This window comes from Manacus candei, unplaced genomic scaffold, assembly GCF_025592945.1.
Source record: "Manacus candei isolate 608988 ecotype Guabito, Panama unplaced genomic scaffold, ASM2559294v1 h1tg000008l, whole genome shotgun sequence".
Lineage (NCBI taxonomy): Eukaryota > Metazoa > Chordata > Aves > Passeriformes > Pipridae > Manacus > Manacus candei.
In genome coordinates, this window is record NW_026138056.1 from 897,802 (window position 1) to 915,925 (window position 18,124).

The following is an 18,124-nucleotide window of genomic DNA, read 5'->3' on the forward strand; positions in this document are numbered from 1 at the left end:
CTACACACTTGCAAAAACTCCTAGTGAAGGCAACAAAACTAGAATCTACATTTATGAAGTTAATGAAAGCTTTATAGAATACAGAGAATGCACTTTAATTTATTGCATGTGTTGGAAAGACAAATGGAAAACAGTAATTAGAGGAATAGTATGGTTGTTCTATTCTGTGGTCCTTTCTGAGCTAACAGAAACTGCTCAGACCATCCTTGGAGATGGATTTAGCTCTAATTCAGAGTTTTAAGTAGCAACTTCCAGACAAACTCCTGGAGCTTCTTCTGACCTATGTTGTTCTATAAATATTCACTTTATGACAACGTTAGCTGTAAGCCTGCACACAGAGGGTGAGGTTTACAAATAAATACATCCATACAAGAGTATATATGTACTTTTCTACATGTCTATTTCCCTTTTGCAATTTTTAGGACAGCAATCAAATCAAGATCAAACCAAGATGATTATATTGACTACTTAGGTCAGAAACTTCCTCTAGAGACTAAGTAGCCTTCACTGAGTAATGGAGATGATCTGTAGAGATTATTTCTATCCCTGTTCTGTCAAGTGCCAGACTACTCAATGTTTTTATATCACCTATGACAGATTTCTTTCTCTGACATTTCAGGATCCTCAAATATCTCTAGGATGCTATGAGAGATGTGTTTTTGTCATTGAAAATCACATTTTGTGTAGCTGATATAGTTTAAGTTCCATGTGATAGAATGTAGAGTACTTTTAATGAATTAATGATCAGAAAGTTTAGTAATATAATTAAAGATAGCTTAGCATGGCAAAACTTTATTTTTAATATCAAACAATGAAGGAATAATTGTCAATTTGCTGCTGGGAGCCACATTTGAACAAAATTGTCAGACTACCTTACTTTATGTCACATGTCAGACTTCTTACTTGTCACATTCACTGTAACAGTGAAAATACCATCCTTCATGAAATAAAATTCTGAGTTGCTATGCAGCCCTTCAGATAACCTGATTACAGCATTAACTGGCCCATGCAGTTCTGATTTTTTTTTTAAATTTCAAAATGGGTATTGTATATTCCTTTTGGAAATACCTAGAGGCTTATTTCTTACCTTGTTTTCTCTGTCCTAGTAAATTCCAAACAGTGAAGTACCTCTTAACTACCAAAAATCTCCACAGTTCAATGTGGTTGTATAATGTACTCTTCCCTTTCCCTAAAGAAAAGTCTAGAAGACTGAAGAAAAAGTTCTAATACCACTGCATAGATGACTGAACTATGATGAAATTTTTTTAGGGAGAGGAAAGAAAGTAAATAATTGATCTGCTGTTAGCAATTTTTAGTGGTTTGAATACACAGTTTAAAAGAAGAATAAAAATTATTAAATTTGATAAGGGCTCAAGAACAAATTTTGGTTTTGTAATAACCAGAAAATTTTTTATTAACTTTTAATTTTGGAAGGAAAGGCTCATTCACCAAAAAAATACATTTGATAGAGATTCTCATTTTTAGTAGAAATTTGGTTCACTGAATTTTCAGTACATACATTTAAATGTAAAAATTGAGATTTTGTGTATCAAAATTATTAAAACCAAAAAGTTGATCTCATATAAGATTTTATTCATTCTCATTTCTGTTGTTGCCAATGTGATATTTTACACAGATATATGTTGAGAACTTTCTTGATTAAAAAACTGATATAAAGAAAAATTAAATTTTATTACATTACGATAGAGATGTTTCAGCACTTCATGAGAGGATGCTTGTGTTTCAGAAAAAAAAAGAAAAAATCTATGCTATATCTTCCAGCAGCCACCTATTCTCTTTCTTTTCTCCTAAAAAAAACCCAAACTATCTCTGCTGTAACCAGACCTATTCATAAAAGAGCCTAAGTTAAAGAGACTGAGTTAAAGATGGCTCATAAAATATATCCCTAGTTCATGAAGATGATAGCTAGTTTTAAATTAAAACAGTATATCTTTCTGACATTTAGTCATTTTGCTGAGTCCCTCTAAAGTTCCTTAACATCCTCTCAAACATCAACTCTTCTAAATAATTTTGCATGATTTGAAAAATTTTGCTACATCATAGTTTGGCTGCAGTTACAGATCACTGAAATAAATACAGAGAATTTTGATGTCATGGATTAGGCAGGGGTCCACAGTCCTGCTACATTCCCAGGATGAGCACTGTGGCATACAGGATAAGCCGCTTGGCAAACTCAACATTATCTTGTGAAGAAGAAACATTTTTCACCAACAACAGGCTCCACTCTTAATTGAAGTGCTGGTTTTGACATATTTTATCACAGATTTAATGGGGCAGAGAATCTTGCCCTACATCTGGTGTATCCATTTCCCTCGCTGGTTTTGTTAAGTCTGCAATGGGCAAAAGAGTAATCAAGAATGTCTGGAGAGACTGAGCTGACCTAATGAACATATGTCTGAGTTAATGAATATTTCCATGGACTATGTCAGTGCACTTCCTAAGGCAATTGTAGGAACTGAGTGGCTGTCATTTTCTGAGCAGCAACCTTGTTCAGCTAGCTTGCCTCAGCAGTAAGTCACTTCAGTTAGTGTTTCTATTAATAACTGCATTTAAAGTACCTCTAATTTTGCTAGGGGTTCAAACTTTTGTTAGGGGTGGAATGCTGCACTGCTTGATTACTGAGATCCATAACTGCATGCTGCTAAGTGAGACTAAATGGTCTGATTTCCTTCATATTTCATTATTTCTTTAAATCTCCTGAAGTTGTGCAGATAAAAGGAGAGAATATATGTATTTTGGGGTGTTATGTTAAGAAGAAGTTTCCTTATATTGAAGGACTGTCTGTCTCCTTGCTTCTCTGCCTGGGTCAGCTCTTACTGCCATTCTATCTATGGCTATGTAGCCTCATGAAATATCTATCCACTTGCTCCCTTGAACAATATGTTTTTTCATGTTCAAGTATTGGCGAAGGTAAGAGGGTCCACCAAGATGTCAGCAAGCCAATGTCTATTCTAGTGTTTGGGGCATTTTTGTAAAATGATGTGCCAGCTGTGTAAGCAAGAGGACAACTTAACTCACTAAAGTAGTCAGAGTGGTATACAGTTATTTTAATTAAACTGTAAGTTATTTTAATTAAACTTCATGGCTTTCTCACGACAGCAGATTTCACTCATTCTTCAGGACAGTGTGAACTGAACAGTCAGAGTGAAACTGCACACATAGAATATTCACAAATCTCCAGAGAATGAAGAGTCAACTCCACCATCCTCTCCTTCCTTGCTTAGATAATGGCATGTTCTTTCACAACAGCAGGCTTTTTTTGTTGTTGCTTTTTTCCTTTTAACTAAACTACAAAAGATGAGCTACAATTTTGCCAGCAACAAAAAACCAATAAATCATTGTACTGGTCCACTAATGTCATGTAACTGATTGACTGAGTGGTAAAAAAGCAGTTGCAATTCAGTGGAGGTAAATGTAGAATGATGCACTCAGGGGAAAAAAATCTCAATTTTACGTAAAACATGAATGGCTGTGAGCTGCCTGTTCCTACTCAGTGATGGGGTTATAACTGATACTTCTGGGAAATGACATCTTAGTGCTCTGTAGCAATCCAAGAAGTAAAAAGTGTTAGGAATTTTTAGGAAAGGAAGAGAGAACAAATCTGAAGACATTATTACTTTTTTGTAGAAATTGACAATGCAGCCAGTCCTTCAACACTATATGCAGCTCTGGTTGCAGCAGCAGTGTCTATAGAAGGTAGCTGTGTCTCCCTCAAAAGGGATAAAAAGCAGTTGTGAAAAGTAAATAAACAAGAAACATGAAGAATTTCCACAGAAGAAACAACAAAAGTGAAGTTTTTTCTTTACAAAAAAAGATGCTGAGAGGGATATGATACAGATCTATAAAACTGTAGGCATAGAAAAAGTAAATAAGTGATGATTGTTCATCATCTTTCCTATCACTGAGTTAGAGGCATCTTTTTAAAAAGTAGGTGTCATAGTTCATATAGGTTCAAAAAGCAACAGGACAAATATATGGAAGAAAAATTCATCCAAGCGTAAAAAAATATAAAATTATTCTATCTAGCTCTGGAAGTCCAAAAATTCTATATTTGCTGTCAGATATCTTGGGGAACTGCACACCTAATTTATCTCTTTCTCAGGCACATGTTCCTGTCCACTGTAAGAAATAGATTATTGGACCATATGTACATTTATATGACCTCATGTAGGATTTCTTCAATGAAAATGGAAGGGATGTACATTTTTTCTGTAAAATACCTAGTCTAATTTGTGATATTTTTACCTCTCTTTTTCTTCTATTTAAGGATATATCACTGAATGAATTGCAATGAATATTATAAATAACATATAATACATATATAACCATCTTTCAAATAAATCTAAAGATAGACACATTTTTCTTGTAATATTAGAGACTACACTCCTTTCCCATATAGTTCTCCTGGTACAACCTTTGGGAGAAGATTCCCCTGCAAGCCACAGCTTGCATTGTTCAGCCCTTTAACCACTGTGAGGGACTGGAAGGTCTGTTACTCTGCAACGCTATTACTTTTCACAGAATTGCAGAGACATAGAATGGGACAGATTTGAAGGGACCACAGAGGATCATCTGATCCAACCTCCCTGCTCAAGCAGAGTCATCTTAGAGCACATGGCACAGAATTGGGTCCAGATGGTTCTTGAATATCCCCGGTGAGGTAGACTCCACAACCTCCCTGGGCAATCTGTTCCAGTGCACAGTCACTTGCACAGTGAAAAGTTCTTCTCATATTCAGGTGGAACTTCTTGTGCATCAGTTTCTGCCCTTTGCTTCTTATTTCTTGGCACCACTGAGAAGAGCCTGGCTCCATCTTCGTGACATTGTCCCTTCAGATATTTATATACATTGACAAGATTCCTTCTCAGTGGTCTCTTCTTGAGGCTAAACAGGCCCAACTCTCTCAGCCTTTCTTTATTAGAGAAATGTTTCAGTCCCTCAACCATCTTTGTTGCCCTCTGATGGACTCGCTCCTGGAGTGCCATGTCTCTCTCATACCAAGGAGCCCAGAACTGGACATAGCACTCCAGAAATCGCTTCACCGGGGCTGACTGGAAAGGCAGGATCACCTCCCTCAACTTGCTGGCAATGGTCTTCCTAATGCAGATCAGGATGTATTGGCCTTGATCACAAGGGCACACTGCTGGCTCAGGGACAGCTTGTTGTCCACTAGGGCTCCCAAGTCTTTCTCTGTAGAGCTACTTTCCAGCAGGTCAGCCCCCAGCCTGTGCTGGTGTAGGGAGTTATTCTTCCCCAGATGCAGGATTCCACATTTGCCTTTGTTGAACTTCAGATGGTTCTTCTCAGCCCATCTCTCCAACCTGTCAAGGTCCTTCTGAAGGGCAGCACAGTCCCCTGAGGTATCAACCCCCTGGCCCAGCTCTGTGTCATCAGCAAACTTGCCAAGGAATTTGGCCCTTCATCCGAGTCATCAATGAACAAGTTAAACAATATTGGACCAGCACTGAACCTTGGGGGACACAACTAGTGACAGACCTCCAACTAGACTCTGTGCCACTGATTACAGTTCTCTGGGATCTGCTGTTCAGCCAGTTCTCAATCCACCTCACTGTCTACTCATCCAGTCCACATTTCCTGAGTTTACCTATGAGAATGTAGTGAGAGAGTGTGGAAAGCCTTGCTGAAGTTGAGCGAGACAATATCTACTGCTCTCCCCTCATCCATACAGGCAATTTCATCGTAGAACACAATCAAGTTCCTTGAGCGTGATGTACCTGTAGTGAATCCATGCTGACTACTTCTGATCAGTTTCTTGTCCTCCATGTGGCTATAGATTGCCTCCAGAATGAGGTGTTCCATCATCTTTCCAGGGATTGAGGTGAGGCTGACAGGTCAGTAGTTTCCTGGGTCCTCCTTCTTGCTGTTTTTGAAGACCAGGATAATATTTGTTTTCTTCCAGTCCTCAGGCACCTCCTGATCGCTATGACCTCTTGAAGATGATCATGAGAGGCCTCACTGTGGTGTCCACCAACTCCCTCAGCACTCATAGACACAGCCCGTCGGGGACCATGGACTTGTGGTTGTTAACTTTATCTAGGTGTTCTCTAACCCAATCTTTTTGACCAAGGGAAAGTCTTCCAAGATTCCTTAAGCCTAGTCTCCTGGGTCAGAGAACTCTGAGGGCTGGTCTTGTCAGTGAAGACTCATGCAAAGTATTCAGTAACTTTGCTTTCTCTGTTTCCTCTCTTACCAGGGTCCATTTAGTACCATTAGCAATGAGTCCATAATCCATTATTACCACTTAGTAATGGGCCCACAACTATCCTTTGTTTTACTTTTGTTATTATGTATTTGAAAAAGCCCTTCTTATTATCCTTGACATCCTTGGTCAGATTTAATTACCTGTGGGTCTTGGCCTTCCTTGTCTCATTTTTGCTTACTCTGACAGCTTCTCAATATTCATTCCAAGCGGTCTGACCCTGTTTCCATATCCCATGTGTTTCCTGCTTATGCTTGAACAATGACAGGAGTTCTTTATTCATCCATACTTGTCTCTTTCCCCCTTTGCCTAATTTCTTGCTGTAGTGGGTTGACCCTGGCTGTACTCCAGGTACCCACTAAAGCCACTCTCTCACTCCCCTCTGCAACTGGACAGAGGAGAGAAAAAAAACAGTGAAGGATTCATGAGTTGAGATAAGGGCTGGGAGACATCACTTACTGATCACCATCAGGGGCAAAACAGACTCAAAGTGGGGATATTAATTGAATTTATTACTAACAGGATCAGAGTAAAAGAATGAGAAGAAAAAAAAACTCTTCGAAACACCTTCCCCCCACCCCTCCTTCCTTCCATGTTCTCCCTCCTTCAACCCAGTGGCGTAGGGGGATGGTGAATGGGGATTGTGGTCAGTTGTTGTTTCTGGTGCTGTTTAGAGAGAGAAGTCCTTCCCCTGTTCCCATGGGATCCCTCCCACGGGAGACATTCTTTGATGGACCTCTCCAGCGTGAGCCCATCCCACAGACAACAGTTCTTCATGAAGCTGCTGTCCCATGGGTCACTCCTCCATGGGGTGCAGTCCTTCATGAATGACCTGTACCAACGTGAGTCCCCCACAGGGGTCACAAGTCCTACCCAGGAAAAACCTGCTTTGGCGTGGACTTCCTTCTCCACAGGTTGCAGGTCTCTGGCAGGACCCTGCTCCATCTTGGGCCTCCCACGGGGTCACAGCCCCCTTCATGCATCCTCCTGCTCCAGCATGGGCTTCTCCATGGGCTGCAGATGGGTCTCTGCACCCCGATGGTCCTCCATGGGCTGCAGGAGCACAGTTGCTCCATCATGGGCTGCACCATGGGCTGCAGAGACCTCAGCTCCAGCACCTGGGGCACCTTCTGCGCTGATCTTGGTGTTTGTATTGTTGTTCACATGTTCTCACTTCGCTCTTCCCTGGATGAAATTTTTACCTACACAACAACCTTCTGTTCTTAATTATGTTATCACAGAGGTGTTACTATCAATCCTAATTGTATAGGCCTTGGCCAGCAGCAGGAAGCCCATCCTGGAGCCGACTGGCATTGGCTCCACCAGAGAGGGAAAGCTTCTAGCAGCTTCTAACAGAAGCCACCCCTGTAGCCCCCCCATTACCAAAACCTAGCCACAGAAACCCACTACATGCTCATCAGGATGCATTGTTCTTGAGTCTGGAGGAAATGATCTTTGAATATCAACCAACTCTCTTGAAACCCTTTTCCCTGTAGGGTCTGTTCCCGTGGGATTCTTCCAAGAAGACCCCTGAAGAGGTTGAAGTTAGCTCTCCTGAAGTCTGTGGTTGTATTCTTACCTGCTGCTCTACTTCCTCCTTGCCCAATACTGAACTCCACAATCTCATGGTCATTAGATCCAAAGCTGTCCACAATTTCACATCAGCAACAAGGCCTTCCCTGTTTGTTAGCAGGGGGTTGAGCAGCACACCATTTCTCTTGAGATCATCCAATACCTGTGACAGGAAGTTGTTTGACTCTGGGCAAGAGTTGCTGCTGGTTCCTGATTCTTCTGTCTACTGTTTCTTGCATAGGACTGCCACACAACCAAGGACACCCCTGTTTAGAGCTGTTACAGTTTCAGGCTCAAGAAATTTTGTGTAATTCCTACCATCTTTTCACAAATCCTGTCAGGATGTATAGTAAGCTCTCCTCTTCACATATTTGGCATGTGACATCAGAAACTAGACAGAATACTCAATCATTTAATTTGCTTGATTGACCCAGTTGACACACCAGCAGCTAGGCACCGGGGAGAAAAGTGATCCATTGCTGGGCAAAGGTGAGCACAGATGAGTACTCATGCAGAACTACTCATGAGTTAATTATATTTACTATTTTTTCTTAAGAAAGACATTTTCATTCTGTACCTATCTCAGACAAAATTCCTCAGGGAGGAGGAGTCATGATATTTTCACTTAAGTTGACTATGAAAATTTCAGTTGCTATTTAGTAAGGAAGACACGAAAGAAATAAACCTCATTTTGCTTACCCTTGTTTCTATGCTATTGAGGTGATTACTGAACATCAATTAGCACAGATGAAATTTCTCAGAGGATTTTGGATTAAGAATAGAGAAAGGTCACAGGTAAAGCCAATTTATTAAAATGTGCATTTAGCTTTGTCGTCTTTGCCCAAACCACCAGCAAGCTTGTGAGTTTTCAGGTAATAGGAAAAAAAAAAAAAAAAGAAATTTATTGTTATGTTTATGATGACTGTAGTTCTTGCTATTGCTCTGTCTCTTTTGAAGTCTGGAAATGTTATTTGTTTTCTCTCTGGTACCAATACTGATCATAGCAGGCAAGCATTTCCTTCAAAAAAGCCATGTCTCAGCTGGCATTAATCGCTCTCCTCAATGGCAAAGTCAGGACAAAGGCCAAGGACTGAATGGAAATGAAGCTCCAACCTCTGTCTGGTCACTCCTGGTCAGAGTTGAGGTATATGGAAGAATTATTAACTCAACTGCATGGTACTTGTTCTGTGGATAAATTGAGAATTTCAATCTTCTGGTCTGTCAATCCCAAAACCTTTATGGGTGCTATATATTTTAAAGAAAGGAAGAAGGAAAGAGCAGAGGGGAGGGGAGGGGAGAGAAGGGGAGGGGAGGGAGGAGAGGAAGGAAGAGAGAGAAAGAGGGAGAGAAAGAGAGAAAGAAAGAAAGAGAGGAAGAAAGAGAGGAAGAAAGAAAGAAAGAAAGAAAGAAAGAAAGAAAGAAAGAAAGAAAGAAAGAAAGAAAGAAAGAAAGAAAGAAAGAAAGAAAGAAAGAAAGAAAGAAAGAAAGAAAGAAAGAAAGAAAGAAAGAAAGAAAGAAAGAAAGAAAGAAAGAAAGAAAGAAAGAAAGAAAGAAAGAAAGAAAGAAAGAAAGAAAGAAAGAAAGAAAGAAAGAAAGAAAGAAAGAAAGAAAGAAAGAGAAAGAAAGAAAAAGAAAGAAAGAGAAAGAAAGAAAGAGAGAGAAAGAGAGAAAAAGGGAGAGAGAGAGAAAAGAAGGAAAGAAGGAAGGAAGGATGGAAAGAAGGAAGGAAGGAAAGAAGGAAGGAAGGAAGGAAGGAAGGAAGGAAAGGAAGGAAAAGAAGGAAAGGAATAGAGAAATGAAGAAAAGAAGAAAGAAAGAATTATTGACTGTGCTCCTAGTTGTAGTAAAACCATTCTAGGTGTACATCTTTGTCATAATCTATTTGCTTTTAGCCATAAAAGATAGAGTAGTGGAAATATATGTAACGAAATATTGTCAACTGCTGCAATTTCACCTTTGCATCATCAACCATTATGTAATTATCTGTAATTATGTGTATCTGTCATTGAAACTCAGTATGTATACACTACTTATTAAAGAAATGTGTTTTTGCTCACATTCAAAATAGCTAGGAAAATAAGCACAAATACAAAAATAGTATGTACACACATTTGAAATAAGGTATTATTTCTCTTCTGCAGTCTTTAAGGTTGATCATTGCAATAAATATATTGCCTAATTTTATTACATCATTTATTTTAATGCATTTAGGAGCTCAATATAAATTACCACAGTAGAAGAAGGTAAGAAATTACCTCCATATGCACAATTCAACCCTGTCTGATAAAATGGGAAAAAAAATCTGTCAAAGTAGAGCTAAATATTCTTTTGAAGATGTGACAATTCAAAATACAGTACTACATGGTTCTAAATGAAGTATAAAGTTGTAAATCTTGTTTCAATTTTTTTTTTTAATGATCAATTAAATACTGAGAGAAACGTCATGGGAAGAGGAAACGAACTTCCTGAACTCTGTGGACTTTCCAAATGTAAACAATTTTCTGATGACATTAAAACATTCACTAGAAAAATTTTTGGGTAAGAAGGCAGTTATCATGAGTTCATGAACAACAGAAGTCAAACTGGTCAAACTGAAGGGAAATAAGCAAATGCACAGGCAGTCTAAGCAGGGACAGGTATCCTAGGAAGAGTATAGAGACATTGTCTGGTTGTGTAGGGATGGGTTCAAGAAGAAAAAGGTGCTGCTAGAGCTGAAATTAACAAGGGATAAAAAGAATAACAGGAAGAGCTTCTACAGGTTTGTCAGCCAGAAAAGAAAGCTCAAAGAAGGTGTAAACCCCAATTCTTTCCCAATAAACAGCACTGACAAATTGGTAAATGAGAAGACTGAGGTTCTCAATAAACTTTTTACCTCATTCTTCCCAAACCTCTTGAGTAGATGGACTCCAAGACGGGGACTGACAGAACAAAGTTCCTCCCACTGTATGAGAAGATCATGTTCATGACCACTTGAGACACCTGAACATATGTATATCTGTGGGACCTAGAGAGATGCATCCTGAAGTCCTGAGAGAACATGCTGATGTGATTGCCAAGCCAGTCTCCATGATATTTGAAAAGTCATGGCAGTCAGATGAAGTCCCAGGTGACTGGATAAAGAGGAACATTGAACCTATTTTTAAAACAAGTGAAAGGAGAACCTTGAGAACTACCAACCTGTCAGCCTCACCTCTGCCTCAGAACTTCAGGTAACTCCCAGTATCAGTACAGTCTGGGGAATGAAGAGATTGAGAGCAGCCCTGCTGAGAAAGCTATCACAATTAAAGAAAAGAAGTCTGGAGCATTATGGCAGAACCTCCAAAAAGTGTGTATTAACTTACTGTGTAACATTTGCTAATGTTGAAGGAGCATGAATTATCTTTATTGGTTGGGGGAAGAAGAAAAATTTTTTCTGAGCAGAACAACAGGCAAAAGTTGTCATGATTAGATCACAGAGCTCAGTGCTCAAAGAACAGCAGGTCAATTCTCTAAATTATTTTAGCTGAATATTCCTTCCTATGCTTTCTTTATGCAGTGGTGAAGCACAGCATTTACCTGAAACCTTCAACTGCTGTAAATTAAGGTAGCTACACTGAAGTCAGTCACTCATGTACTTCAGTAAAGCTATATGGTTAAATGTGAGAATTTACTAAAGTATGCTTTTTTCCATCTTGCATAAAAACTGAAAAGAAAAACATAATGTTCTCAAGATGTTTCGAGATTACTGATACCACCAGACCAAAGAGTAGAAACTTATAATATGGAATTTCACTGCATTTCAGCAGCCTGACATTGTAAAAAACCAAAATCTTTAGTGAAATGAACACAAAATTATTGAGACATTTTGAGTCTTAATTTGCAAACATACTGTGGGAGTAATATTATATAGTGCATTTTTGCTGTCATGGGAAAAAACATTAAAAATTCTTATTTATATTTTTAGTTTTATTCATAGGATTACTTGATATAAACTGACAACTTGTCATAGCCTGAAATATTCTATCATTTTCTTGGACTGAAAGGAATTTTCTAGATGAAACAATTAGAGTTGTAAGGACTGTTTTGAAAAATGAGAAGTGTAATCTTTATTTATATATAACAAAATTATAATTTTCAGCATTTCTGAGAAGACAAAAATGTATCCAGGATAGCAGAACAAATAAACGCATACAATTGCCATCCAATAAGCACTATTAATTATTTTTATCCTGTGGTATATTGCCATTGTAAAATATAGATATTGATAATATTTAATATGTAAGACTGTTCTTAACAATGCAAGAACTAAAAAGGAAATGGATGAATCTAGGCATTTTGGCAATGCATTCATGTAGTGTAGCCACAGAACATTCCACATCCAGACTCTTGGTAGAATAGCAATAAACCTCATCCTTTTTAAAAAAAATCAATTAGTTCATTTACAATGAAAACTTGTGACAGTTTATGGTTATACAAAATGTTGATGTTATAGAAGATGTTGGTGCTATATTTAATGAATCCTAATAATCCTGTGGGAAGGGGGGAGTATTATGATTTCATCAGGGAACACCTTTGAACAAGACATGGAGAGTGATTAAAGAAGATGTTAAACTACTTAATTATTTGTTTGTTTATTAGTTTTTTCAAAATAAAAAAGAAAAGCTTGTCAAGAAATATTTTCTTTTGATTAACAGTTTTTCTGGAACATGTTAGAAAATGTCAAATAAGTTGGCTTATTCAAGTAGGTCTGTTCTCATTGAGCACTTGAGGAACTTAGCTTCTAGAGTTAACACAAAAGATGAAAGCAATTACTCTTCAAATTGGTGGTTGGTCTCCATGAGCTCTCATCTATTCCTCTACTGTATTGCAAAGATTCTCTTTCCTGTACTTCCTTTTAAAAAAAAGAATCTGGAATTATTCTTTGCAGGTGCAAACCCTTCCAATATTTTTTAACATGATAATGAAAGCATATTTGTGAGTCAGCTCAAGAAACCACTAACAGGGGAAACCAACCTAATGAAACAACAGCTTTTTTTTTTTTTTATTCTTAAATCTAATCTACTATTATTTTACTTATAATTCTTTTATTTAAAGTAAATTCTTAGAGCTGGTTCCTCCAGTACAGTAACATCTCTTATTCTGTTAGAATAATTATCCTAATAAAAGTTGCTAACTACAAGCTGAAATAACTTCACACATATATAAGAACCATTAAGAACACAGCCAAACACATGATAGCAAACTGTAATTTTGACTTGGAAACAGCTTGGTTCTAAAAGCAATTATACACTTATTTCCTGTATATATAAAAGTAAGTCAATTTGCAAACATTTTTACTCTGAATAATGTTATACACTTATTTAGTTGAAGAAACTACTTGAATAAAAAGGCAGGAAGAAAGCAAGTGGATAACCCTAAAACTTTAAATTCTATTTTTAAGTCTGTGAGACAAAATGCAATAATAACCTCATGCACTAGAATAAATGTGTATTTTGCCCACGGAGCTCACCAGACAAGACAAACAACACATACAGAGACACTGATGAACTATACATGTACCCTCTGCAGAATATTGCCTGGATTTTGTTATCTATTGCACAATGTTACTGAGGGATTAGAATTAGTAGAGATGGCATTAAAATGTAAAATTTAGTTCTGCAACTATGAAGCTGATTTCACCCTAGTGTTGAATGTTCAACTATTTTTACTTTAAATAGGCTTTTTTCTCTCATTTGTAACAATCAAAATATTAAATAACTCCTTACATTTAGAAAGAAAGAAAAATCACAATTGATATTCCTCCTTGGTTTACGTCTTCACAGAATCACTGAATAGGAAGGAACCCAGAAGGATCACCAAGTCCAAATCCTGGACTGCACAGGACCAGCCCCAAGGGTCACACCATGTGCCCAAGAGTATCATTCAAATACTTCTTGAACTCTGGCAGGCTTCGTGCTGTGACCACTTCCCTGGAGAGCCTGTTCCAGTGCCCAACCGCCCTCTGGGTGCAGCACATTTTTCTAACATACAACCTAAACCTCTCCTGATACGATTTCAGACCATTCCTTTGGGTCCTGTCACTGGTCATCACAGAGAAGAGATCAGTGTCTACCCCACCTCTTCCCCTTACAAGGAGGTTGTAGACTGCAATGAGGTCTCCCCTCAGTCTCCTCTTCTCCAGGCTGAACAGACCAAGTGATCTCAGCCACTCCTTATACAGCTTCCTCTCAAGGCCCTTCACCATCTTTATTGCCCTCCTTTGGATGCTCTCTAATAGCCTAATATCATTCTTATATTGTGGTGCCCAAAACTGCACACAGTATTCAAGGTGAGATCACACCAGTGCAGAGCAGAGAGGGAGAATCCCCTCCCTTGACTGACTGGTGATGTTTTACCTGATCCCACCCCCTGGACACGGCTGCCAGAGCACTGCTGATTCATGTGCAACTTGCCATTGACCAGAACCCCCAGGTCCCTTTTTGCGGCACTGCTTTCCAGCATCTCGTTCCCCAGTCTGTACAAACATCCAGGGCTTCCCCATCCCAGATGCAGAATCCAGCACTTTCCCTTGTTAAATTTCATATGGTTGGTGGTTGCCTACTCCTCTAATTTGTCAAGGTCTCTCTGCAGGACCTTCTTGCCTTCAGGGGAGTCAACAGCTTCTCACAGTTTTGTGCCGCCTCCAGAGTTGCTTATTATCCCTTCCAGCCCTGTGTCCAAGTCATGTATGAAGATGTTGAAGAGTACGGGGCCCAAGATGGAGCCCTGTGGAACACCACTAGTGACAGGTCACCAACCTGATGTCTTCTGCTGTATTACCTGAGTCTTTCAACAGTATACACAACAAAACACATAGCAAAGCACAGTGTGATGATTTAGGAATAGAATTTTGACTCATGTCTGAATTATTTTGGATTTATGAGCTTAATTCTGGCTTCTATAGCTTTTGCAAATACTTTCGGGGTAGCTACACTTCATGAATTTGTCAATTCTGATTTCAATTTCACTCCCAACTTTTGGTACAATTTCCCAGATACTATAGGTGTTATTTCTGATTTACATTAATATTAGTTCAGTAAGATTTAGTGCCACAACTATTCTGGAAGAATATTCTAACATACCTCATGCCTGTCAGCTAATTATGTCTTTGAAGACTTATATTTTTAACATAATAAACACTAAAGCATGTATTTATGCAGTTATATTTTATATATAAATTATTCTTTAATTCTTAAAATATAGAAGATTGTTCAGGCACTTGCATATTATTGACTGATGTTATTCCTCTTTTCTCTAGTTCCCACAGAATTACAAAATGAATTTTAACAATAAATGGTTATCATGATAGAAGGGAAGCTATTGCAGGCTTTTCATTAAAATTGTCTACCATGAGATAGAAAGCAGTAGAAAATAATGAGATGAAAAACAATTCTTTAGTTATAAGAGGACTCCATTACCTTCTAGATGTTATCTGTCATTACACCAACAACTAAATACTTTTCTACAGAATGCATAATGCTTTTAGCTATTTCTTTGGGGATTTATTTTAAAAACACATCCACAGTAAAGATATGCAAATGTCACTGGAACCGGACAAAGAAGGGACAGAGACTTTGTGGTTGGTACTACAGCTAAAGACCAGATTGTGAAAGATGTCCCCACACAGAAGATGCATCTGTTGCTCTGAGATAGTAATCCATGCACAAGACCAATAAAATGGGAAAACATTTTCTATGGCCTAAACTTTTTACTATTCAAAGTACCAAAATTATCATGGAAAAGTTGGGTGTCAGGTCAGCTCTGTATATTCTCTTGGAATTTACTGTAGAAAAAATATTGTAAGATTTCACTATTAAGGTTCCCCAAGCTCACTAAGCTTTTTAAGTCCTTTATTTTAATGTACTTATGAATTGTGCATCATTCTACAGGTGTTCTTCAGAAATAATTTGTTAGCTTTTTTTCAAGTTACTTCTCTTTTTTTACTGAAAACTATGAGACAGCAGATATGGCAATTAATTAAGGACGCAATGGGAAAATATAACTAGTGACTGCACACTTAGATGCCAACACAAACTTAGTAGGATATAACCAGACCCCGCAACTGACATCCCAGTTTTCATTGGAGGAATCACTGGACTTAACAGTGCTTCCAACAGGCACCTTTTTCTCTTGTCCCTTTTCAGCAATTCCCTAGAGTCATAGAATCATTTTGGTGGGAAAACACCTCTAAGGTCATAGGGTCCAACCATTAAGCTAGCACCATTGAATTAACCATTAAACCATATCCCCAAATGACACATCCATATGCTTTTTGAATACTTCCAGGGATGGTGATTCCACCACTTCTCTGGGCAACCTGTCCCAGTGCCTGACCACCCCTTCAGTAAAGAAGTTTTTTGTAATATCCAATCTACATCTCCCCCGGTGCAACCTGAGGCCATTTCCTCTTGTCCTATTGCTAGAAGCCTGGGAGAAGAGGCTGACTCCCACCTTGCTACAATCTCCTTTCAGGTAGTTATAGAAGTGAGAAGGTTCACCTGTAAGCTGCCTTTTCTCCAGGCTAAACAACCCCAGTTCCCTCAGTCACTCTGTTAGACAACAGATCAGTGATTACTGCGTCAGAACCACCTTGTGGGGGGTGTGCATGTGTGTGTGTGTGTGTGTGTGTGTGGAGGGGGAAGAGATGGATTGAATCTCATGGAGGTGGGTGGTGTTGTATCCCTCATGGCAGGCCCCTGGAACACACATGGGGAAGCCTCAGAGTAACTGTCAGTCACAAACAGCCCAGGAAAACTATAACACAACACATCTCCTGGAGCCCCTAACCCTGCTCAGATTGGCAGGGACAATGAGGACACTACCTCTCACCCTGACCTGGACTCCCAGAGTGACTGATGGGTCAGAGACCCCAGCTGGAGGGACTGGCCATAAAACCAGAGGAGATAAAATGAAAGGCATATGTTTGCCATGTGTCTCAGCCCTGCCATTGGACTTGTGAGAGCTGGTCTTCCACAAGGTTTCAGTGGTAGCTATGTTATCTGCCTCTCCCTCTTTCTCCATCTCTCTTCTTGCTCCCTCTGCTTCTCTTTCTTTGTTCCTTTCTTGATGCTTTGGGTGGCTTGGAGCTGGAGGGATTGGATTTTGACTTAAGTGTTGTGGATTGATTGGATCTTCAGTGTTGTAGATTAGTATGTGCTGAGTTGGTATTGTGGTGGAACATTTTGCCTAGGTTGTGTAGTGCCCTTTTTCTACCTTTGCCAAGTTCCCTTATTTTCTCTCCTAAATTAATAAAGAAACCCCTTGGGTTCAAGTCCATGGTTTATTCTCTTAACACTATCTCAAGGTATTAAAGAACCCTATATCTATATCATCTATATCTATATCTCTATCTATATCATCTGTATAATCTAATCTATATCTATCTATATCTATATCATCTATATCTATATCTATATCTATATCTAATTTATATCTATATCTATTAAAATAAAACTCCTAGCTGAGCCCTTGAGTCCACAGCTCTGGGGCTGGAGTCTTACACACTCCTCATAAGACTTGTGCTCCAAACCCTTCACCAGCTAGTCTGTCCTTTTCTGGACTTGTTCCAGCACCTCAATGTCTTTCTTATAGTGAGGGGCCCAAAACTGAACACAGGATTTGAGATGCAGCTTCACAAGCGCTGACTACAGAGGGGAAATCACTTCCCTGGTCCTGCTGGCCACATCATTTCTGATACAAGCCAGGATGACAGGCCTTCTGGTCCACCTGGGCACACTACTAGCTGGTGTTCAGCCACTGTCGACCAGCACCCCCAGGTCCAGCCACCTTTTCTCCAGACTGTAGCACTGTGTGGAGTTGTTATGACCCAAGTGCAGAACCCAACCTTGTTGAACCTCATACCATTAGACTTGGCCCACCAATCCAGCCTGTCCGGATCCCTCTGTAGGGCCTTTGTACTCTTCTTTATTTGCTTTCACATAACCACCTAAAAACTATGACTTTTCTAGGTTCAGAACATTATGCAGCTTTACCAAAAACGCATACAAGCAGTTGAGGCCTCCTGTGCCTCCATTTTCACGAGCATCTATAGCATAGTAACACCCAGTTTCCAGCTTATCAGTTGTCCTGGCATCCTTGCTTGAAATACCTCCTGGAAGGTTGACAACACTGACAGGCCCGTACTTGGCAAAATTGGTTTTGATTTCCAGTCCCTTGAAATAGATTGAAATGTAGGTATTATGTGTCCAATCATGTAGACTTTAAGGATTATTTAAATGAGCCTTTTTAGATAAGAAGATATTTGTAATGACTATAAATTCTTGTGAACACAGA

At 39.0% G+C, this 18,124-nt stretch overlaps 1 long non-coding RNA gene across 1 annotated transcript; it reads right to left on the reverse strand.

Moving 5' to 3' along the window:
* Positions 1-8,456: 8,456 nt before the first annotated feature.
* On the reverse strand, positions 8,457-16,352 carry LOC127464298 (uncharacterized). Its single transcript, XR_007901283.1, has 4 exons — positions 16,283-16,352; positions 10,991-11,045; positions 10,069-10,093; positions 8,457-8,942 (listed from the first exon to the last, which is right to left on the reverse strand). It is a non-coding gene; the product is annotated as an uncharacterized LOC127464298 (long non-coding RNA).
* Positions 16,353-18,124: the final 1,772 nt, after the last annotated feature.